Source organism: Mercenaria mercenaria, unplaced genomic scaffold, assembly GCF_021730395.1.
Source record: "Mercenaria mercenaria strain notata unplaced genomic scaffold, MADL_Memer_1 contig_4215, whole genome shotgun sequence".
In the NCBI taxonomy this organism is placed as follows: domain Eukaryota; kingdom Metazoa; phylum Mollusca; class Bivalvia; order Venerida; family Veneridae; genus Mercenaria; species Mercenaria mercenaria.
Genome location: NW_026462428.1, coordinates 22,804 through 47,833, shown reverse-complemented (window position 1 = coordinate 47,833; position 25,030 = coordinate 22,804). Strand labels below are relative to the sequence as shown.

General features: G+C 35.0%; 1 long non-coding RNA gene across 2 annotated transcripts; it reads right to left on the bottom strand.

The window, feature by feature from the left end:
* Nucleotides 1–448: 448 nt before the first annotated feature.
* Nucleotides 449–21,278, bottom strand: LOC128553700 (uncharacterized). 2 transcript variants are annotated; one of them, XR_008369414.1, is made up of 5 exons: nucleotides 21,045–21,278; nucleotides 18,665–18,921; nucleotides 11,830–11,901; nucleotides 11,181–11,321; nucleotides 449–524 (listed from the first exon to the last, which is right to left on the bottom strand). It is a non-coding gene; the product is annotated as an uncharacterized LOC128553700 (long non-coding RNA). The 2 variants fall into 2 exon arrangements; XR_008369413.1 differs by lacking the exon at nucleotides 21,045–21,278 and having other exon boundaries at nucleotides 18,665–19,285.
* Nucleotides 21,279–25,030: the final 3,752 nt, after the last annotated feature.

The window sequence follows — 25,030 nt, the reverse complement described above, 5'->3', positions numbered from 1 at the left end:
AGTACATAGTACGTATACATTGTCCGTGTCCGTTGTAAAGGTCTAATTGCAACAGCCGCCAGGAATGTACAATGCGTTCATGTGAACAATTTATCCAGCCGACTGGTAATACTAGGTGTCAGCCCGTGGGGTAGATCACTAAGGGTATTTCTCTTACAATAAAAGCAGGAAAGTTGCTGTTTGACCTAAAATGTGTTGACCCAACAAAACGAAATAAACTAATTACTCAGTCTAAGAAATATTCAATCTGTAAATTTGCAAAAGATTACTGCTTTTTTTCTAATACAAAACCACAGACTTGCCCGTGTTTCCGAAGGTAAGGATATACTGATAATTCATTGGTAATATGACGAATCTTTTCTTGGGCTATATATTACATACAATAAACTAAGTTGGACATTTTATATACTATATATTTAGGCGCATATTAAAACCTCATAAAACATACTTATTGGAATTGCCGTTGTTGCTGATGATGATTGTGGTTCTTTAGTTGTAGCTACTGATGTTCTTGTCAGGGTAGTCTGAAACAAATAAGTGTGTTGACATAAGCTATGTAGGACGGAAAAATATAGGAATTCATGTTCTCTTGTGTAATAAATAAATGTTATTTTTAGTAGACACACAAGTCAATTTTTTCTGCCTATTCCTTTTAGCGTGTCAGTCCAGTCCATATAATAAAACGTGTCATTATAAATCAATTTCACGCACAAGCAGTTCACGGACGTGGTCATTTTACATTTGATACCGGTTCATTCCTTCACTAATATCTCGCATGCCATGATTATACTACCACTTTAGATTTCATACAGTTTGCCGGGTTGTAGTGATGAATATAGCCAGTCTATCCCTCTGATCCGTGACATTCCGTGCAAAGCATGATTGCAAATTATCTAGATACATGTAATACTCCCACACGATAATTTAAACGACAGCATGTTTGTATTATTGTTTGATTCTTATGGTTCTCATGCATCGTTGAACTCAAAAAGGTTGTCAATGATAGAAGTTAAGTGCATACTGTAATGTTATACAAAAATATTTTCTGTATTGGAACGTTTTAATGAAGAAAAATCATAATTATCAAACATGTTATCATTTGAGTTATCGTGCTGGATTTATACTTTAGCAAATGCTGACTAGTGTACAAAATAAACCAACTACAGTTGATGCGGCCTCAATCAAACTGAGTCTGCAATATTCACTATTAGCCTTGTCATCAGTGCTTCCGAGGGATCCACTTTTCAGATTTTGTTAATTATATATATATTATTAAGTTAACAAGCGAATGAAGTATTGCCAAGCAATACAAAGTCCCCTACTGGAAGGCACCTAATTTTCTCTACTGCAGTATAACATAATAAACTGGTATCTGTGAATGATGTATAAACAATATTGTACTATATATACAATATAATATAACAAAGCACTTGGATTAAAATTTGCATATATAAAAACGTACAGTTGTTTTCATTTGAAATTTTTCTGGCCTATTATACAAGAAGTTATCATAAAGTTATTTATAGTAACAACAAAGTGAAATAATTCCTAAAAAAAAAAAAAAAAAAAAATCTATAAAATGTAAGTCCACAAGAAAATCTTTACCAGGTAGAGATAGATCAAAATACACCTAAATATTGGATGTAACATGCATGTTGTACCACAGAAAAGTGGTCTCGATTTTTCCCTACGGCCAGTAATTAAAAAGTTACAATGTAATCTATTTATAGTAACAACAAAGGGACGTAATTCTAAAAAAAGTATGCCTCATGGTGGTGAACATTTGTGCCAAGTTACATCAAAATCTCTCCATGCAAGAACAAGAAATGCTCTGGACAAAGTCATTCTTGAATTTGACCTTTGACCTCTAAGTATGACCTTGACCTTAGACCTAGCGACCTGGTTCTGGCGCAAGACAATTTGTCTCATGGTGGTGAACATTTGTGCCAAGTTACATTAAAATCCCTCCGTGCATAAAGAAGAAATGCTCCAGACAAAGTCATTCTTGAATTAGACCTTTGACCTCTAAGTATGACCTTGACCTTTGAGCAAGGGCTCCGGGATTTGCGCATGACACGTTGTCTCATCATGGAGAACATCTGTGCCAAGTAATATTGAAATCCCTTAATGAATGACAGAGTTATGGACCGGACACGAAACAGACCCTGTTCATGCCATGTTAACATCTGACTACTAAGTGTGACCTTGACCTTTGAGCTAGGGGTCTGAAAGTTGTGCGCGACACATCGTCTTATTATGAGGTACAATTTTGCCAATTGATATTAAAATCTCTTCATGGATGAGAGAGTTATGGACCGGACAGGAAAAAAAACCCTGTTGACCTTTGACCTCCAATTGTGACCTTGGCCTTTGAGTTAGGGGTGTGGGTTTTGCGCATGACATGTCGTCACATCATGGGGAACATTTGTGTCAAGTAATAATAAAATCCCTTCATGGATGAAAGAGTTATGGACCGGACACGAAACAGACCCTGTTCATGCCATGTTAACATTTGACTACTAAGTGTGACCTTGACCTTTGAGCTAGGGGTCTGAAAGTTGTACATGACACATCTTCTAATTATGAGGTACAATTGTGCCAAGTGATATTAAAATCCCTTCATGGATGGGAGAGTTATGGACCGGACAGGAAAAAAGCCCTGTTGACCTTTGACCTCCAATTGTGACCTTGACCTTTAAGCTAGGGGTCCGGATTTTGCACATGACACGTCGTCTCATCATGGGGAACATTTGTGCCAAGTAATAATAAAATCCCTTCATGGATAAAAGAGTTATGGACCGGACACGAAATTGCGGATGGACGGAATGACGGAATGACGGAAAAGTGCATTCCTATAGTCCCCAAAACTGGTTTTCAACCAGTAGGGGACTAATAAGTATATATCTATTTACAAAAGCAGTTGATAATTTTAGGTGTAATTTATCAAAAACATCCTTACATCTTTTAACGATGTTTCAGCAAATAACTTCTTATTTTCACTACAGTATGTTCTTTGATTTTTTATGCCTCGAAGGTGGGCATACTAATTTCGCCTTGTCCGTCCGTCCGTCCGGCTGTAATTTTGTAAATTCTTGTCCGGACTGTAACTCTGCCATCCATGAAGGAACTTTGAAATAGTTTGGCATAAACATTAACCTGAATGAGACGACGTTTCGTGTGTAATAATCAGACCCCTAGCTACAAGATCAAGATCACACTTAGAAGTCAAACGTTAATAGTGTTTGTTTCGAGTCCAGTTCGTAACTTTGCCATTCATCAAGAAGTTTTGAAATTACTTAGCATAAAAGTTTATCTTTATGACACGACGTGTCATGGGCCAGACTCAGATCCCTAGCTCCAAGGTCAAGGTCAGACTTAGAGTTCAAATGTTAACAGGATCTGTTTTTGTGCCCGGTCCATATTTCTGCCATCGATGAAGGGATTTTGAAATACCTTAGCATAAATGGTAACTATAATCAGACAATGTGTCATGCGCAAGACCCAGATCCCTTGCTCCAAGGTCATGGTCATACTTAGAAGTCATAGGTTATTAGGATCTTTTTCGTGTCCGGTATATAACTCTGTTATCCATGAAGGGATTTTGAAACAACTTGGCATAAATGTTTACCATAATGAGGCAATGTGTTACGATCAAGACCCAGACACCTAGCTCCAAGATCAAATTTACACTTAGAAGTCAAGTCAAAGTTTAATAGGTAGATAGATAGATAACTTTATTACTTTCATATAGGTTACAAAACCCATGATGACATACAATTTACATAATACAGGATATAGCGAAACAATGGTGAACATTTTACTATGTAAAATATCTTTTTAGATTGGAATTAGAAATATTGTTAAGGAGAAGGTCAGAAATAACTATGAGAAAATTCTGTCCTCTGACATTTGCACTAATAATAATATGCGTGCCACTATTTAAATATCAAAATGTTGTAAACGTTTTTGTTGTTGTTATTGTTTCAATAAATATTGGACTAGTTTCCAGCATGTACTGCAAAATATTAATGCATAAATTTACTCGATTGTAACTTGTTAAAAATGACTTGACACTCGTGGCAATAAACACTCCTAGATATTTCTGACATTATCAAAGTTCTGTAATACTTTCTTGAGAAATAGAAATTTGTTATCGGTATATAATATACACATTTACATACATGAAAAAACAACACTACTACATATTACACCTGTCTCTACAGTTATATCTGTGACATATATCAATATATGGTACAGTATACAATTAAAATATTATGCAGAAAATTACATTCAAAATCTACATATGTCTGTACATATAATTATGTCACATATATGACATAATAAAATATGTTATGCAACTAGAAACAGAACGGAATGAAACAAAACAGAAAAGTTAACCTTACACGAAAGAAGACAAAAGACGAAGGTTAACCGAGTGAGTTTCATTCCTACGAAATTCCAATTGTGTGTTGTAATAGAGTTTGTTTCATGTCCGATTCGTCACTACGTCATTCATCAAAGAATTTCGAAATTACTTGGCATAAATATTCCCTATAACGAGAAAACAAACAGACCACTAGCTCTAAGGTCAAGGTCACATTTAGAGGTTAACAGTTTACATAGTGTGTTTCTTGTCCGTTCCATAACTCTTCCATTTTAAAATTACATGGCATAAATGTTCCCTCTATTGAAATGACGTGTCAGACACAAGCCCAAGACCCTTAGCTTCAAGGTCAAAATCACTGTTAGACTTAACATTGTATCTTTCTTGTGCGGTCAATAACTGCCATTCATCAGAAATTACTTGTCAGCTGTTATTAGCTGGTGTGTCATGCTCAAAACCCAGACCCTAGCTCCAAGGTCAAGGTTATCTTCGGAGAACTTGTTTAATCTGGTCGCAAAATGAGTCATACCTAAACTATGCTGGCATATTTTGCACAGACAACTGTAGCATTTTTGGTCACACTTCGTGACTTCGGGGGTGTTAGTCACTAAGAGTGCCAGCTCTTATTTGAGCTTCAATTCTAAATACTTAGTATCTTTTGATAGTTGTATATACTTGTTTTTTTCCCTATAAAATGTCAAGGTCAGTAGTGGCTATTGTTAAGTTACCTTTAAGACACACCACAAAATAACTGTAATGTTTTGTATTTCCATGATGGTAATTATACATTTTATATGAAGAAATGAGAAATAACAAGTATCTAGTTACAATTTGACAGTTACAGATATAGGGTTAAGACAATGTATTTAATGTCTAAATATATTATTCAATGAATGTAGTAGTATGCACGATTATTTGCACCAAGTTAATGTGAGAGGAAAAAGTGGACCACTAAGTATTGGTGGGTCTTTAACACTTCTAATTTCTTGAATACCGATGGATAAAAATAAACGCTATAGCCTATAATTAACGGTTAATGCAAACACGATAATGTTACACACCGATAGCCACACGAGAACTACATGCAGATATAGACTTGCCACAGTTCGCTACTGCGAACATACAAAGTTGTAATATTGGACTGGGAATTCACGGCATGACATGCAACTTGACACTTCGAGTACAAAAACAGTGTAGAAGTGCTAGCGCTTTCCAGAAATGTTGCCAGAGAACAGAAAGGTGAGAGATTTCAAGCAAAAAGCAGATTATTTGTTTATCAAACATTGTCTTTTTGTCTAACTTTTTTTTACATATTTAAAATAATATATCGTCCGCGCAAGCTCATTAATTATTTCACATATTAATTCCTGCGTTATTTAGGTCGAACAATCAATCAATGGTTGTCCAGTAATACCAAACCGAAACTGTTAAGATTTCTGAGTGGTTTTGTCAAAGAAAACCCCGGCTTTGGTTGAATGAGTAGCAACAACCATTATCATTTTATGAAGACGATCAAATCAGCAGACGATTTTACAATTTAAGGAATTTCTGCCATCTTGAATATAGAATGACCTTCATGTAAAAGGTAACAAAATAGTGAACCAAAACATTCAAATGCAACTGTCCCATAGCACCAAACAGCACAGTTTGCAAGAGCCGAACAAAGCTGTAAAGAAGTAAAACTGCAAAATTCAGAAATAAACAAAGTAGATATTTACCTGTAATTTTCTGAATTTTCGGTAGCATTTATAGAGCCTTTTTAATTAATATCATAAATATTCATGAACGGGAAAAAGCTAGTTCAAATGAACAATTTTAAAATCATTAGAAGAATTATCTTACTGAATAGAACTAAACTTAATTCAAAATCAGTTTTCAAATATGTTAAATGCATGCTGCAATTTTGAGCGTACAGAAAAGTAGTACAAGGTGTCAGAAAGATTTTTTCTGTGCATGGTGCACCAAAATACCTAGAAATTGCAAGAAACGTCTCAGATGCAGTGTGAACTAGGTTTAGCAAAATTTCCTCTAGGGACTGTCCAAAAATAAAGGCTTAATTTATTACACTGGAATTGAAAAATATTATGCGCTGCTTATTTCACGGAAAATGCTCATTTCAGTTCTTTTGATGAAAACGGAATTTTCGGCACTTTCCGCGATAAGTACTAAAATATTGCTAAATGTAACATTTACACACATACGTAATTGTATATTCCTGCAAACTTTAATTAGCCTTGAAGTTCGTAATATTTGTTTTATCCCGATATATGCAAATACCTTTCGAGACACTCGTGAAACATCGGCCCTTATATTTCCGCATCCTTCGCAACATTCATTATTCCGAGACAACCACTGATCGTGCTGCTAAATATATTTACAGTTTAGATATACTCGTTTATTTATTTATTTATTTTTTTTTTTTTTGGTGAATGAAGGCACTTTTCAACTAATATATTTTTACTGATCCGCAGACAACTTAGGCCTTACTGTTTCGAAAATTTCAATTTTTGATAGAAGTTTAAATTTGCGGAATGTCCTTAACGCGTGGTTAACACACAACTTGTACAGTCAAACCTCCAAGATTATCCTTGATGAATAACTAAAAAAAAGTCTCTGATGACTGATGCGGGTAAATGTTTAAACGGGAAAAGAAAATTAAGTATAGCCTAATCTCCCCTGTTTGCAATAGGACTTTGCATAATATTGTTCGTATAATAGGTTTCAAATAATATTTTGAATAACTAAACTGTAACTACTTTGCAATGATGAAAGAGTTATATTCCTTTTCGTTGTTATTTTTGTTTGTTCATTCATGTCTTATTTACCAATGATGGTTATGTGTCCAGGATAAACTAAGGGCGCATACATCACTTATTTATAGCTTTTGTTGACTTGCTTGGCAACGAGAGCTGTACATATTGAAACTGCATATAAAATTGATAATGACTAATTTTTATGTGCTTTGAAACGGCTTAGGGTCGCAGAGTGAGGCCATCAGAGCTGTTCAGCGATAATGGGGGCAATTTGACGTAGGGATGTAGAGAACTCTATGATTCAAGTGATGAATGGATATGGAAATTTAATGGCACATTAACCCATCGTTTGCAAGATGAATTCACTTGTAAAAGAACAGCTTTAATATGATGAAGTATTTCAAACCCTTACAGACGATAATGAAAATAGTGTTTGGCAATCACTAAAGTATGTGTTGCTTGTATAGAGATCTAGAACCACTGTCGCAATGTTTTGCCCAAATGCTTTTTTTTTTCGTTGTTTTTATTTTTTCGTCCACACTTTCCTTTAAAAACATCTCTTCTGAAACCATTTGGCGGAAGTACATGAAACTTGGCCTGGATGTTTTTCGGGTGTTCCCCTTCCAAAATTATTCAAATAGTTCCGCTTGGTTGCACGTAAGGGCCGCCAGGGCTAAAAATAGAAAAAATCTTTAAACGACATCTCCTCCTAAACGGCTGGTCCGATTTTGAAATAATTTCGTACAAGATTGTTCGAATTATCCTGATTTGTCAAACAAATGGCCGCAAGGGGACGTGGTCACTTTTTCCTATATGTATATATATATTGGAAATTTTAAAAATCTTCTTGTATGAAACAGCTGTCTTGATTTCGAAATAATTTCACACAAATGTCCATTGTGTGACTCTCTACCAGGATTGTTCAAATAATTTTGATTTCTCAAAAAACATGGCCACCAGAGGGCGTGGTCACTTTTCCCTACATTTATATATATTTGAAACTTTAAAAATCTGTCTGTATGACAGCACTTATCTGATTTTAAAATAATTTCACACAATGGTTCTTGTGTGACCCTCAACCAAGATTGTTCATTTTTTCCGATTCGTCTAAAAACATGGCCACAAAGATCAGTGGTCACTTCCCCTATATGTATACCGGTATATTGGAAACTTTAAAAATCTTCTTGTAGGAAACTGCTGGCCCAATTTTAATAGTTTCAAATAAATGGCCCTTATGTGACTCTCTACCAAGATTGTTCAAATTATTTTTATTTTCCCTATCTTTGTATCCTGCAAACTTTAAAAATGCTTTTGTCAGGAATCACAGGCCCAATTTTAAATTCATAGACAGAAACTGCTGGCCCTTTACATAGATTGTACAAATATACTGTTTTATAATAATTTTACAGACATTTTCCTGGCATAATTATCTTTCAAAACTAATGAAGCAAGCAGTGTATCTCAGGTGAGCGACCTAGGGCCATAAAGACCCTCTTGTTTGGTATATTCGACAGTTATCGCAAAAAGATGGTGGCGTCTAATGCAGTATTTGGCCAATTTATCAATAATGATATAACATCCCAGCTCTGAGGACAAGACAAAAATAAAAACATTTTGCTGTTAACTATGTCATTGAATTGAAATGTTGCCACACGGACAATATCTGTTAGAACTTGTGCTCGAGGTGATCAAAGGTCGAGATGGTTTAATTCCGTTTATCAGAAGTAGATCTGGAGAAGGACTGAAAACAATATTAGGTATGATGGCGCAAGAAAGTTAACGTAACAGTGGTAATGTAGATCCACACTTATATATCTTTCAGGGTGTGTATTTTAGTGAAAGTACAATTGAATTTCCAGAGTGGATTAATTTCTAATTTAAATACCTTGATTACTATGCAAATCCATCATATCTATTTTTTATATGATACCAAATAGTCACTTTAAGAATCATAATTAAAGGCCTATGCATAAAACCAAAGATAATGTGTCTTACAAAGCGCCATTCAGTAGTGACATGCTGAGCCTCGGCTAACATCCAACTCTTGCCATTTACGTTTCCTATTAATTAAAGTCAAATACAAGTACTATTTTTATAGAAGATTACGTTAAATTGTTATGGAAGGAAATTATCACCAAATAGATCAATGAACACAGTACCATTGAAAATAGGAGGCTGTTGAAAATGGTAAGGTGACAAGATGACGCTACTGTAAATATTTTGCATATTTATGGATTACTTTATACTTTTCCAAAAATTACATTCTGTTTTAAATGATCTATAATTGATAATATAATGCAGTCACTGAGTGTCAAGTATTTTCATTTATTACCTAGGGTTTACTTATGGTCATGCGTATTTTTTTCTTTAACTCCATTAAACGTATCACTGCAAGACAAACAAGTAGGCTTCTTATAAAAAAGAAACCTAGGAGAGGTCAAGTGTTGCTCCTTTTAAAGTTATATCTAAGACATAGATAACAATTGTTATCGAATCACGTTAAAATGTATTTCGTTCAATTAAATGAATTTATTGTTTAACTGGTGGGTCCGTTTGCCCCATTCGGAAGATCTGCCGGAATAAGAAGAGTTCTTCCGAGCTTCTGTGTCTTCCACCTGATAGTCGGAGATGTTAATCACATGATAAAACAAGGCGGCAATTCGACATATAAACTTACAAACTGAGTAATAAACTAGAACAAATGAAATGTTTAGTATTTCTTTTTCAAATAGCACATTAACAATAAAAATTTCTGAAAAATACATTTTAAAAAAGACTGATATTTTTTTTTTACTTCCGGCAGACGTCCATTCGATTGGGATTTTCTTCTAAGCTTTTCTAAAGCTTCTCGGAAGCTTTTTTCTTGGGCCCAAACGAACGGGGCATTTGACAACCAAGCCTGTCAGATGAGGTTCTCGCAGAAATGGTAAGATGCTAATTTGGCAGCTTTCACCAGGGCCAAGTTCAGTGTACAATTATTGCAGTGGTTGCTTTTGAACATTTTGAAATGAATTTCAGTAACAAGGAAATGCTTGGGCCTACAGTCCTCGGATTGGCGGAGGCTGATCATAACCTGAAGATGACTTATTCATTCTGAGGTCATTAGGTCATGGTCACAGCGACTATGACCCCTAATAGGTCACAGTGACCTGCAACAGGGAAACTGTTTTTCGTCTATAGCACAACCTATCATTTAACAAGAGACATATGCATATCTTTGAATACTGCGAACAAAGAATATTAAATATTATCTATATATATTTTTTGTCAATAACTGAACCGTTTCCAACATTTGTAACAATAGTACGTATTACACTATATTTCTTTATTTTAAAGGAACAATTATTTTCGTCTTAGAGGATTTCAAAACTTACTTGTGCGCAAGCGCATTGGGCCATTTTAGACTGGCTCACCGTAATTTGCGCTAGAAAGGGAAATCTAACGCCGAAAAATTAGTAGATTAGCCTAAATCCTCCTATTTTGAAAGCCAACACTATGGAGAGTCTTGATAGACCTCTCCAATAAACTGTTTACTGAAGGCATTATTAAGTAACTGCCCTGAACGAATAGTCTCTTAACATAAATGTTATAATAGATCTAAAGGCAGCATGAAAAGATATACGTGACCACATAAGGCAGAAAAGCAAAACAACGTGACAGTGTAGAATTTCAAACCGTTTGATGTGTCGCAGAGAAGTCACCTTTTAACTTGAAAGCCGTCACTAGTATTATTTCTTAAAGACGGTATAGCTACAAATAGATTTAGTCGAACGCATATAAGTTAGGCGAAGATGTTCATAAACCATTGCCATATATATGTAACAGATAGATTTAGGTGAAAAAATATGTTCAAGATATAGTCAGAATTTAAGCATATAAGTTAGGCGAAGATGTTCATAAACCATTGCCATATATATGTAACAGATAGATTTAGGAGAAAAATATGTTCAAGATATAGTCAGAATTTCACGAATGTATATTAGTATGTTAAGCAAATCATTTAGCAAGAGGCGGGGCGTATATATTGGAAAAATGTATGTTACCGTCTCCTCTACTGCTGTCGTTACATGTGCATTGGGAGTGGTTGTTGCAGAAAAATCCGTTACGCTTGTATATTCAGAAGCATACGTTGTTGAGGTTGTATTATTACCAACTGCTTTCACTCTCGGCATAGATAAGTTGATCTATTATGGACATGTATATTATGTTTCCAAAATATTACTTTTTTTTTAAATTTGACAGGTTATATGGAAAATGTGTCAGTTGCTAAATATGTGTGTTGGAAACTACAGCCGTGTCATCGTAAATTTCACTATCAGAGAGAACTTTTCCGTAACTGAATCAATGAGTTACAAAGGGCATAATCTTATATGAACATGTACATCCATGTACAAAAATAGAACAAAACAAATATGAGGTACATGACCATGATGATATATGTATTATCCCAGAATCAGTTTTGCGTTTTACGTCTCTTACAAAGATTAAGTTATTTGAAGCTTGTTTTTTTAAATAAAAACACTCTATTAATGTCTTATGGAAAGTCATTCCTAAGCCATAAGCGACTTGAAATGTAAATCTTGTAACCAGTACTAATGAAATGTTTGGGGTTTTTTTCAAAGACACTTTCACGGTAACTTGACAAAAATGAATAAAAGCAAAAGCAAAAGTAGTCTTGAAACATGTACTTACCAAAACTATAAGTAGGAATGCCAAAATTCTTGTTGTGCTTGCCATTTTGAACATTGTCCTCGTTCTTTAAATCTGAAAGTTTAATAGTAAAATGTTTCTCATTATAATTGAATTGAAGTTTTAATGTGTTTGTTTAATTAAATGCAAAAGAAACCATTCCCTAAGTACGCGTTCTTATCAGACTTCCCTAATGATCGTACAATATATTTACGCCCTGTATTGGTGTGACACCAGTGGGGACTTACCCATCAAAGCTGATTAAATCTATTGTACATTTTATTTGAGAAACGTGTGTCGATACGTCTAAGGTCTCTGGTTCATGTGGGCAATTTATCAGAATGACAAAAGTCTCTATTAATTTTATTAAAAACTTTAAGTAAAACTGAAAAGTCTTTGCAACATCCCAGGACATTTTTTCTGATTTACTTTAACTATACGATCATATGTTTTCTCTGACAATGTAAATAAACTTTTATATCTTTATTGTGATTGTGATACCTGTGGAGGGTTGGGGAGGATGCTGGTGCTGTTAAGGATACATGTACTACAAAACATCATCATGAAAGATGAAAGAAAATGAGAGTGAAAAGTGAAAAAGAAATTGGGGCGAGGGGAAGTAAATCCAAAAATAATGCACAAATGCCTAACTTCACATGCTTAACTACATATTTGTTTTTCAAACTTACATGAGTCTATCTAAAATATTTTTGAGGTATGTGCGACACAAATTTTTAGGTCTTTCATACATAATTATTTTCACTCAGACAAGGGCCATAGCTGAAATCCTAAACGAAACCACATCTGCACAACTTCACATGCTTAACAATAATCATGATATTTGATGACTCCAACTCAAATACCTTTTGCTAAACATGCGGACAAACTATTAGGTCCTGACATCTTCACTTGCTGAATGACACTATGACGTTTGATGACTCTAAGGCAACTACACTGTAGCTACGTGCGACAAAAATTCGGACGGACGGATGGACTGGTTTTGAAGAAATAATATGATGAACACAAACATACACATGTTCATTCTTATCCTTATTCTAGCACAATTAAACACGCGCATGCGTCAAAATATCGTTTCTACACTTTATAAAAGCACTTCTTTGTACTAGAGTATATCATATCATATCATATCATATCATATCCCCAAAACATTTTCTGATATAATAATTGCTTCAAATCTGTATGGTCATGCGTGACGGTTTGGATGGGAAAATGACGGATTGCATCAAGTACGAGAGCCATTCTAAAGACAATGACATACAGACTTCAAATCTAGTCTATTTCTTCAAAGTATTCGCCCTTCCCTAGCGCCCATGCCCTTCCGCAGCAAAGAAATCCATGAGGTGACCTATTGATATGGTCTTAAGTAACTGAAAAATACCACTCCCATGTGCTTTCTTTGATAAACATTTGCGCCCAGCCAGCATTTTTTCAGACTTAGAAAGAGGAAAAAGTCACAAGGACTTAGATGATTGATTTGTACCACTTTTTCATCTCTCAGGAACTTTTGAACGATAGCACTTCTGTGAGCCGCAACGTTGTCATGGATCAGCTGGAGATCACGGACCATTCCTTGCACGTATTTTTTTTTTTGTATTTCATTTAACAGCTTTCGGTACTTTGTCTCTATAAAACTTTTCAGTGACTGACTTTTGTTGACGGTGTGGGAACTTGTACAACAGTACTCCTTGAGTTAAAGAAGGTGGAACACAAAACATTTTTGATACTTTCAGTTATTTTTTGCGTTGCTGGTCTACGGTCACTTTTTCGCAGTCACTGTCTGTTGTCAACGCGACGTTGCGGCTAATAAAATTACTTGATAACGAAATTTGTTGAAACTTCTAGGAATCACGCGTTAGTCATTATATCTTGAATGACCCTCGTAGTCATTACTGTAGAGTAGAAGCAGAAGAATGTGGAAACCCAGGCACTACTGGGATCATGCATGAGGTTGCTCCGTCTACTACTACTTGCTGTTTATGATTAGGGTTAGAAGGTATCTAAAACACTCAACATTGCTTACAATTATTTGTTTGATTATCGTACAGACTCTGAAGGTCAGAGATACCGTTCTATAGTTTCTGGCCCAGAATTTTTCAACATTTTTAAGAGCTAGATTCATCATGACAATTACATGTAGTTATAATTTTCCAGTCAGTCCATTCGAATGCCTCTATATATGAATTAGACTGTATATCAATTGTACTTTTGCCAATTGCCAATTCCATTTTAATGCCGACATGCCATCTGCTAAAATTATGTTAATTTTGTTTGCATAAGGTACATGAAAATGAATATTCTTCCTTTACTTTGCTGTGACTCGTAATATGATATATGTACAATGATAAGAAAAAACTCTTTGTTTCTGGTAACATGCTCAAAAAATTAGGGTAATACTATGTAGTTCGGATTTTTTTTTTTTTTTTTTTTGGGGGGGGGGGGGGGGGGGGGGAATCTTTATTAAATGAGACTTTTCGGAAATTGTTTTTTTTTGTCAAATAAAAATGAATACAGAGAAGGGGTAATGCCTTTTGAGCATCAGTAAGTTAATTTCTAACATCACTGACCATGTATAAAGCATAAAACGTGCGTTTTGCAACTTTTTGTTAAAAAAAAAAAAAGTTGAAAAAAAAAACATTCTCCAAGGCCATAAAAAATTTAGGGTCGTGCCAAAAATTTAGAGGTGGTCGGGATACTGAAAACAATTTTTACACCCAATGGAAAGAAGCTGCATTTCTGAGTGTAGAAAATAACTTATTTGATTTAAGAATGAGAAATAATAAATCTCATTGACATTATTGTAAATTATAAAACTGGTGCCTAAATAAGTCTTTGTTTATTTTTTGGCATTGACTGGGTAGGGCTTTTTAGAGACCATAGAAACTCTTAACATTTTTTTTAACAAAACTTAAAGAAATAAAAACACTAGACAAATACATATTTTTGATAATTACTTATAATTGTTTGGGTGTTTTTTGTTTTTATTTCGTCATATTAACTCTGTTAAGCATTTCAATTGATTGCAGATTTCTAATTTTTTCATATAGGTAGGCAAATTATTTTTATCCTCGAATTTCTGAACCTCCAGTTTTACTTTAACTATTCCAAGCTAGTGCCCATTTTTTGAAACTTGTTTTTTGTCAGTGCTGTAGTCTTTGATGGGCCTTGCAATTTGTATACTCTTGATGTTAGTGTAACCTCTCCTCCTCCCCACTCCAACACGCACAAGAAAACATTTAAATTTGTATTGAATATTGCAAAATAATTTTGTATATGTATACAGAACAAAAAAAACTTCCTATTTCTATACATATTTTTTAATGTTATTAAGAAATCAACATGTGAAATGGCCTACATATGTTCGGGCGAAAAACACCAATTATTGTACGCATTACACGAAAAAGAAAACGTTGAACTCAATTTCCTCGTGCATGCACGGACTAGTATAAATATGCGTGAAATTAGCCAGAGTTTACCCAAAGCCAGAGTAGCCAGAGTTCAGCCAGAGAAGTCATAACTCTGGTTACTCTGGCTGGCCAGAGTAGCCAGAGTTCAGCCAGAGTTCAGCCAAAGAAGTCATAGATCTGGTTACTCTGGCTGGCCAGAGTAGCCAGACTATGTAACAATTATGAAACAGACTGTCCTGGTCAGCCACAGTAACCAGAGTTCTGATTACTCTGGCTACTCTGGCAACAGGTTTTACTGTATTTTCTTTGGCTATTTCTGATCAGCAGGGTAGCAAGTACCAATGGCCATCTCGGAAATTCTGGCTGTTCTGGCTAGCCAGAGTAGCCAGAGCAAATGAAATCATGGTCACTCTGACTACTCCGGCTGACCAGAGTAGCTAGAACATATTAAAATCCTAGAACGTCTGACTACTCTGGCTGCTGTCTGAAAAATAAGACAAGTTTTTGAAGTCCGTTTTATGAATCACTTGATACATATAAAACACTAAAAAATCGAACCTGAGAGAACCAAAAGGGTCATTTCGCAATAGTATTTTCTCTGGCTATTCGGGCTAGCCTGGGTAGCTAGAACCAATAGACATCTCGGAAATTCTGGCTGTTTCTGGCTAGCCAAAGTAGCCAGAGCAACTGACATCCTGGTTACTCGGCTACTCTGGCGAGTCAGAGTAACCAGGTTTCTGGCTACTCTGGCTGAACTCTGGCTACTCAGGCTAAACTCTGACCAGCCATAGCGACCAGAGTTCTGGCTACTCTAAATAGCTACTTGAAAATAGTTATTAACTTGAAATTCAGTTTTAAACATGCTAGTTAGATCGAAATGACATATGAGTCGCGCCATGAGAAAACCAACATAGTGGGTTTGAGACAAGAATGGATCCAGACCAGCCTGAGCGTCAGAATCCATGCTGTTCGCTAACAGATTCTCCAAGTCCAATACGCTTTAAAAGCGAACAACATGGATCCTGACCAGAATGCGCGGATGTGCAGCATGTTCTGGATCCGTGCTGGTCGCAAAGCCACTATGTTTGTTTTCTCATGGCACGGCTCAATTATTAAATTTCATAATCAAATTCAGCTAAGACTGAAAAACTTTTGTGAACATGGGACCTGGTTACTCTGGCTACTCTGGCTGACCAGAGTTGCAAAAACATGTTAAAATCCTACAAACTCTGGCTACTCTGGCCAGCCAAAGTAACCAGAGCAAATGAAATCCTGGTGACTCGGGCTTCTCCGGATACTCTGGCTGACCAGAGTAGTCAGAACATGTTAAAATCCTAGAAACTCTTGCTTCTATGGCTGAACTTTGGCTGACTTCTGGCTACTCTGGTTGAACTGTGGCTACTCTGGCCGGTCAGCCAGAGTAACAAGAGTTCTGGCTACTCTGGCTATCCTAAATAGCCACTTGAAAATATTAATTAACTTGAAATTCAGTTTAAGCATGCTATTTAGATAGAAATAACATATTAAGTTTCATAATCAAATTCAGCTAAGACGGAAAATGTTTTGTGAACCAGGTTACTCTGGCTACTCTTAAAATCCTAGAAACTCTGGCTACTCTGGCCAGCCAGACTAACCAAAGCAAATAAAATCCAGGCGACTCGGGCTATTCTGAATACTATGGCTGACTAGAGTAGCCAGAATATTTTAACATCCTAGAAACTCTGGCTTTTCTTGCTGAACTCTGGCTACTCTGGCTGAACTCTGGCTACTCTGTCCAGCCAGAGTAACCAGAGTTATGACTTCTCTGGCTGAACTCTGGCTACTCTGGCTAGCCAGAGTAACCAGAGTTCTGACTTCTCTGGCTGAACTATGGCTAAACTCTGGCTACTCTGGCTAAACTCTGGCTGAACTCTGGCTACTCTGGCTGCTCTGGCTAATTTCACGCACATCTAGTATAATACGTGTTTATAAAATCAGACTGATTTTATAAACTTTCACTTTGTTGTCAGTAAGGAAAAGACGTTAAAACTGAAATTTATTCATTTTTCTTTCTTTTTGGTATGCCTAAAATTGCACCAAATTTACGGGAACGTGCCATTGGTATGCTTAAAAACCCTTAGGCAAAGTTTACAAGCAACAAGGCGTACGGAAGATTTGCCGAGTAGTGGATGTCCACGCGTCAAGACGCCTGAGAAAACCGCTATATCATGAATACCCACTTACGCAGTCATTCCCAAACTGCCACTGCCACTGCTACTAACACCCCTGGTACACATTTCAGCCGAATATCTGACCAAACCAATCGTCTGCTCGAGTGTGGTCTACGTGGACGTCGTCCTTACGTTGGCTGTGTTATGACTCCGCGTCACCGCATCATTTGTGTTAATTGGGCACGAACACACCACCGCTGGTTAAGGCAGTTCTCTTCTCCAACGAGTCAAAATTTTCCGTTCATAGAAGTGATGGCAGGGTTTGAGTACACCGCTGAAGAAATGCCCGTCGATTTTTGTGTACTATAGAGAGGTATTTTGGGGGATGGAGTTTCCGTCTTGGTCTGTGCACGCATTACGCACTTGTCGTGATCGATGGGAATTTGAATGCCCAACACCACCGAGATGAGATTCTTGCGAGGCACGCCATCCCATTGTTTTAATTAATTCCAATGTCACTCTGTTTCAACGGAATAATGCTAAAAGCCATGCAACTAGAGATACTTTGAATTTCCTAGGACGAATAACATTGCATTTATTACTGACTGGACCGCCAAAAGTCCAGGTCTGAATCCTACCGGACACCTGTCGGATAATTTGGACGTCGCCCTATTCTACTGTCTCGAACGTCAATGAACTAACACAATCTTTAATTCAGGAGTGGAACAACATTCCACAGGCCGAAATCAACATACTTGTCGGTACTATGCGCCAACGATGCCAGACAGTCCTCTGTGCTCAAGGTTGCCATACCCGGTATTAATGTGTTCTTTTGACGTACGACCTCATTTAAGCAATCATTTCATCAGTTTTCCGTAAACGTAGAACTATAAAATCTTCCACACAAATTCATGCAATACATATAAAAATGATTTAACTCTTGTTTTCATATTTACATATATCTGCACTTAAACAGCTGAAGTTACTTTTTCAGTTTAAATAAAGAAACCTGTCTGTTTTGAATGCATTTATTCAGTAAACAGCGTGTGACTGTAATAGGACTAGGGATTCTTTTTTGGTAAAAATGCACTCTGAAGTGTTTGATGTAAGAAAGAGACGGGGAGAGGGTGAGAGGATACTTTGCTGATAACCCAGCAATGTGACATTAACTTTAAAGTTCTAGACAGCATTTCGTATTTCACTCCGGGTAAATACTTTTAATCTTGGGGCAAAGTGAAGTGGGTATATAGATCAAATACTCACGTTTACATATTCTGTGAAGGAGTGTCAATTTTGTCACATTAACATCTATATCCTCGGTTTAAACGTCCAAATATCACTCTTCCACTGTTCACAAATATTTAAATATTTCGCGGCAACAAACTACGCTAATAAAACTAATTAATTAATTCCAAATTTGATCACTATATTTGTTTTTCAGCCCGTTTACGACACATCTAGTCGAATATTTCAATTTAAACTTCCTGTTTTAGTAAACACTCACGTGACATCCACGATATCTATAGATAACAACACTTTTTATCAAAATAGGATATCTTAGTTTGTTTTAACTTGTGCATTTGTACTAGCATCTTATTGTGTTAAGTATTAGATGACACATAAATTAGAACGCACAATTATATTCTAAAAAAATGTTATTGATGCAACTACCGGTGTTTACTTCTTTAAACATGCATTTGCAATATTTTCACAAAAAGGTTTTTAGAAATCAATGTAAATAGACCTTTTCCTATTTATGAAAACAAATTTAGGATTAACGTTACTCGGTGCGTCTTTAATTATGCGACACGGTATATCAAAATCGTGTATTGGAGTGGGGAAGTTTAAGCCTATATGTTTACTAATGAGGCTCAGCCACTTAATATCAAACTTCCGAAACCAATTTGATTTTGGCATTTTTCTTCTTATTAACGCAAGCCAAGCATGAGTCGCCAAGCTAACTATTACCATCTTGTTTACTGACGTTTTGTTAACTTAAACATTTGAAACTATTGCTCTTCGCACTTTTTAAAAGGTTCGACCTAATGGCCTCTGGCGGTCGATCTAACTTTGGCCATTTAAAAGGGTTGACTTTATTAGAAGAAAAAAAAAACAAACATAAAATACACGTTTAATTTAGTTCTAAATAATGCATATCCACTAGATAGTCTAGATATTCACTTATTTTTAATTAATATCCAATGAGCACTCGATAAATGCTGTGTATTCGCTGGATTTTAATTCATATCCAGTGAACACTCGTTGCATGCTTGGTTTTCGCTGGATTTTAATTCATATCCAATGAGCACTCGATAAATGTTGTGTATTCGCTGGATTTTAATTCATATCCAGTGAACACTCGTTGCATGCTTGGTATTCGCTGGATTTTAGTTCATATCCAGTGATCACTCGTCACATGCTGTGTATTCGCTGGATTTTAATTCATATCCAGTGAACACTCGTTGCATGTTTGGTATTCGCTGGATTTTAATTAATATCCAATGAGCACTCGATAAATGTTGTGTATTCGCTGGATTTTAATTCATATCCAGTGAACACTCGTAGCATGCTTGGTATTCGCTGGATTTTAATTCATATCCAGTGATCACTCGTCGAATGCTGTGTATTCGCTGGATTTTAATTCATATCCAGTGAACACTCGTTGCATGCTTGGTATTCGCTGGATTTTAATTCATATCCAGTGATCACTCGTCGAATGCTGTGTATTCGCTGGATTTTAATTCATATCCAGTGAACACTCGTTACGTGATTGGTATTCGCGGGATTTTAATTCATATCCATTGATCACTTGTCACATGCTGTGTATTCGCTGGATTTTAGTTCATATCCAGTGAACACTCGTTACGTGATTGGTATTCGCTGGATTTTAATCCATATCCAGTGATCACTCGTCACATGCTGTGTATTCGCTGGATTTTAGTTCATATCCAGTGAACACTCGTTACGTGATTGGTATTCGCTGGATTTTAATCCATATCCAGTGATCACTCGTCACATGCTGGGTATTTGCTGGATTTCAATTCATATACAGTGAACACTCGTCACATGCTGGGTATTCGCTAGATTTTAATTCATATCCAGTGAGCACTCGTTACATGCTGGGTGATCGCTGGATTTTAATTAATATCCAGTGAGCACTCGTTATGAATTTTGATTGTTTATCCAGGTTGTCCAACTAAAGAAGGGATTTCAAGTTAGTTTTAGAAAAAAATATTTACCAACGTTGCATGGCAAATGCATGAAATTTAGACTATTTTGTAAAAAAAATACATTGGTCAAAGATTTGTATCAAAATCATATTTATCTTTGACAGCAGTTCAACAGAAATTCAGATTTTGAATGTTATGATTACCTCCCTTTTGTGCATCGTGGTTTTGCAACCAAGATATATCATCTAAAGTTACACGCAGTTTTAAATATTAGATTACTTTATAACCCCAATCAATTGGGAATGTGAAAAGGAAAACTACTGGAATCAAACTGAATACATGACTTTGTAAAATATTGCAACAAAATATTGAATGCAATAAAATGTATATGTCTGAAATTAATCTGATATTTTTAAACATTCCGTATAATAAATCTGTTAACAGTAACATAATATATGAAAATACGTGCTTACAATCATTGAAATTTACGGCCTTTATGCTCTTAATTTACGAAACAAAACTGACAGGCGCATATTTCGAGTGCCAAAGAAATATCTTATTTTTCGTGTTAAGATGTCCCAAATGCAATATATCTGATAAAACGTTTATAAAAATTCCAACGGTAATCCGAAAAGAGAACACTTGATCATTTACATCAATAATTTGTTCGTGACAGCTATAAATCCTATACTTAAAGTGTAACATGTATCTAAGATATCTTTTTCATACTTCCTTGTACACTGAACAAAAATATATACCTCTTTTTTGCGGAAGATTTGTCTCATTTTGAAGTGATTCATGTGACATGGCAACTTCCCAGCGTTAATTTTACGAGATGGTGAACTCTCGTCGTTATTACTGACAATGGCGTGGGTGTCGGTGGAACCGCCCTACTTTCTGCAAACCCTCTAGGCATATTGTTTTTGCGTACAATGACTGTGCCTTTCTTGTCCTATAAATCATCCATAAAGTCACCTTGTGAGCATAAAGAATCTCGTGAAAGTATGAGTGTCAGGTGTAGCAGGAAAATGTCAGTAAGGAAAATGCACCATTTGCGGAGGGAAAAATGTGAAGGTATGAAAGCATGTGACGAGAGAAAATGTGCAATGAAGTATAGGTTTCGTGAGAATATTTTTTACCGATTTCAATGGTAAAAATGCTGAGTGCAGTATAACGAATGGCTTAAAATGTACGAGAAATGTAGTAAGTTTCCTACGTTGTAAATGCCCTGTGAAAATATAGTGTAATGTAGTATACGTGCTATGGAAAATGTTAGTAGTAATGTATTGAGTTGTCCAAAACAGTTTATAAATTACGTGATGTAAATGATATGATTTCATTATTAATGTAGGTTACATTATAATGTGTTATGTTTATTAACGCACATGCATGACAAGGAATATATAAAAGCGCGGACGTCAAAATATGTTGTAACTTATTCCTTTAGGAAATATGAAGATCATGTAGTTTGACGACATTATGTCACGTTTTTAAACTGCGGTCAATGAAACTACTTTTCGCAGTACTCAATGCCAATAAGTACGCTGTTGATCTTTAATTTGACGGAAGGATACGGAAACGTCCGAGTCTTTGCGAAAAAGCACTTATAATCATTGTAGATTATAAAAAAGACCATACACTTTCAAGTAAGGAAAGCGTAACTAGGCTTAGAGTGATTCAAATAAGTGCCTACCACTTAGCCGTTAATACTGACTCTAAACAATTAGGATTGTAAACATGTGGTTGGATGACGAGCTGTAACTTTCTATGAATATTTATATATACAGTTACTTGTTTAAAAAGCTTTAATATTATTTGAATCAGTAAAATTAACTACAGTTACCTGCAAAATTAAACTGCAAAGAACATTTTCCCATTGACTTACACACATTTCCAACTTTTGTATTTTAAATGTAAAAATGTCAACATGCAACGCCGCATTGTATAGTGAAACCAGTAGATTCCTATTGTTTGTAATTAGACAAATAAGAATAGTTAAATATTACTTAAAACAACATTTAGAGAAAAGTAATAACTGTTTGTAAACAACTGTATGTCACTTAGACATGATACTGGTAGAGATGAGAATGTGATCAACTGGGCTTAAAAAGTAAAACAGTTATTAAAAGAATCTGGTTTTAATAATGTATGATTATATCCAAAATCAGTTGATATCAAACTGTTTATTCCGGTACTACGAACACATGACTGTGATGACATGCATAACAATCATCTCTTTGTTTGTTTAAAGAACTTAAGTTGACATTTGGAATATATGTATGCCTAAATAAAATGAATTGTGTTTAACAGCGAAACAGTATTGCCAAATTAAGAACGTCGTCTCATCATTTAAACATTGAAACTGGTAGACATAGAAATATATCGAGATCTGAAAGAAAGTGTTCTTTATGTGAACACAACGATTTGGAAGATGAATATCACTTTATACTAAAATACCCTGTTTATTCTGAGAAAAAGGTATATACCACTTTACTATTACAACCATTCAAGTATGTTTCATTTCATATAACTTTTAAACACAACTAATTTGAACATTTTAAATAGGTTGTAATTTTGTAATAAACCATTTAAAATGAGAAATGATAATTTAAATTACTAGTATGATTGAAACGATTAGTATTTAAACATATATTCCTCCGTGCAGTTTGTCTATGAAATATTTAGTACGAATTCATAAAATTTGATCGCCATACAAAGTGTATTTGCTAATATTTGAATTGAAATTATTGTTATCATTGATGTCTGTATATATTTTCATTCTCACTGTACGTATATGTAAAAAGTTTATTACTGCATATTGTAAATAGCCATGATAACGAGGAACTTCTTATGTTCAAGTCATATTATTATGAATAAAGTCCTGTTCTGCTCTGTTCTATTCTATAGTTTTGTCATTATCTCAGCGCATTGTATGATGTATTACTAAAATTTAAAGTAAGTCTACACCTAAAACACACGGTGAAGTGCGTTTGTTTTAATTGTTGCAGCAATTTCTCTTCCGTTTATCATAGTCGCCAATTAAATGCAGTTCAAGATATTTAATCTTTTTTTTTTTTTCTTTTTTTTTACGGATATACAAATGTATGCTATTTTTGGAATAATATAATAACAATTCGTTAATTGAAATATAAAAACATGAAATGTGTTGACTTTCTAATTATGTTGTTTCTATGAATGCTGGTGATATTGAAAAAAGAAAAGAAGCAGTGTTTACAAAACTGTTAGAAACACAAGTGTGTTTATGAGTAAATCGTTTTGTGTATTTTACATTCTGTATTTACAAGTATTTATTATATGAAAGCTTACGATTCAAACTTCAAAAGTCAAAACTCCTACTTTATTATGACAACAGGAAGTTTTTATCTTCATTTATTTCTGATAAGGAAACATTTATAATACACAGGTGCAATGATAAAAATACCAGTTATAAGGATTTACCTAAGGGGGTTTATAAATGGAAGTTGTTGTAAATTTTGCAAAATAAATATGATTGATAAACTTTAAGTCAAAAATTAGGATCGATAAAAGCAAACTTTAACAAAGCAGCCCTGGAATGGAAAGGAAAAAGGGAACAAAAAAAATCTTACTACTTCACAGAACATTCATTAAATTAAAAACAGTTGTATATCAGCGCATAACTTGGCCGATGGAACAGGTCGTTTTAATGGTATTGATAGGTATAAACGAGTATGACAATTGTGTAACGAAGTAAGTGTTGAGACTGCAGTATCACTTTTTAAATCTATTTGTCCAGTTAAAGAAAAAAACATCGTTATTGAATATTTCACGGCCTTCCATTGGCAATTTCAATTACATTGTTAGTTAAAAAAATTAGAATTGTGCAATACAAAATTGCTAAGTACATAAAAATTCATCCGATGTTAGGTACTATCCTCTTAATAATATGTAAGCTGAATCATTTGTGAATAATAACTTATCATTATGGATATGCATCTTATGTAAATACGTATGTGTAAAGTATCATACGCTATTTAAGATAATGTTAGACCTGTGAAATATTTGATATGCTGATATCGTCTTCGCCGTATTTCACTTTTGTATCATATCTAAATGGCCAATGTCATTGTATGTATATAGATGCCGAATGCCGAATAAAGTTGAATTGAGTAAAGGCTGGATCTTCAATAGCACATAAAAAATGCTCATAAAGTCTTGAAATGTGGCTGCCACATTTTCTGTTATGAACATAAAACACATTGTATATAGATTTTTTGTTTTCTCTAATATTTTTCAAAGGCTTGAATACTGATGATCATAGTAGAAAGTTTAATTGAATTTATTTATTGATTTTCTGTCCACTAAATATAAAAGCCCGTGCGCAGTATAAAAAGTAGCGCTTTTCAAACAATATAAGTATGCATAACATCTATTTGGACTTCCGTTTCATCTATTTTATATAGAATTTAAAGTTTTGTAG